This window comes from Lupinus angustifolius, chromosome LG14 (genome assembly GCF_001865875.1).
Source record: "Lupinus angustifolius cultivar Tanjil chromosome LG14, LupAngTanjil_v1.0, whole genome shotgun sequence".
NCBI classification, from domain to species: domain Eukaryota; kingdom Viridiplantae; phylum Streptophyta; class Magnoliopsida; order Fabales; family Fabaceae; genus Lupinus; species Lupinus angustifolius.
Genome location: NC_032022.1, coordinates 12,067,875 through 12,068,639, shown reverse-complemented (window position 1 = coordinate 12,068,639; position 765 = coordinate 12,067,875).

Below are 765 nucleotides of genomic sequence, written 5' to 3'. Positions count from 1 at the left end.
TACTCCCTTTCGGGTTCATTTTATTAACAAACCAAACTTCTTCCTTAAGGAAAATTAGTATTAAAGAATAAATAAATTGCGGAAAGTAAATCACAATAAATAAAAGTTAGTAAGTTAGTTTCATCACTTGTATATTAAAATGTGTTTTCAACAAATAAATTTATTGATAACACTTTACTATTTTACAATTTACACCTCTTTCAAGATTCAATTGTAGTATAGTATAGGGTTATGTCGAACCACAAGGAATTGTCTAATAAAATAAATCATGCAAACATGTCAAAGCACAAATAAAGGTTTAAACATATTTTGGTGATTTTTCGGTTTGAGTTGCACATAAATAAATCAACAAGAAAAATAAACTAAGTATTCACAAATTCTTAAGGAGGCAAAATCTTTTTCAATAAGGAAAATAAATTTCTCAACTTCTTCTGAGTTTGAATTACTTAGACAAGTTCTTATGTTTTACTTTGGTTAACCCCAAACACCAAGGTCTGAAATCCTCCTTTTAGTGTATATCCTAAAATGGTAGAATCATAAACACTTATATTCATCACTTAAACAATACTACGACCATAAAAGAGATTAGGTTGTCACACCCTAACCATTGGTGACTCTAATAGTTTTATTGACTTGAAATTATTTTTTAAAAGCATGCTTAACTTGGCAAATAAACTAAGTAGTACAACTACTCCAAAGTTTATTTGTTAAGTGTTTTGAAACAAGTAGTTTTATTGACTTGAAATCATTTTTTAGGTGATCAAT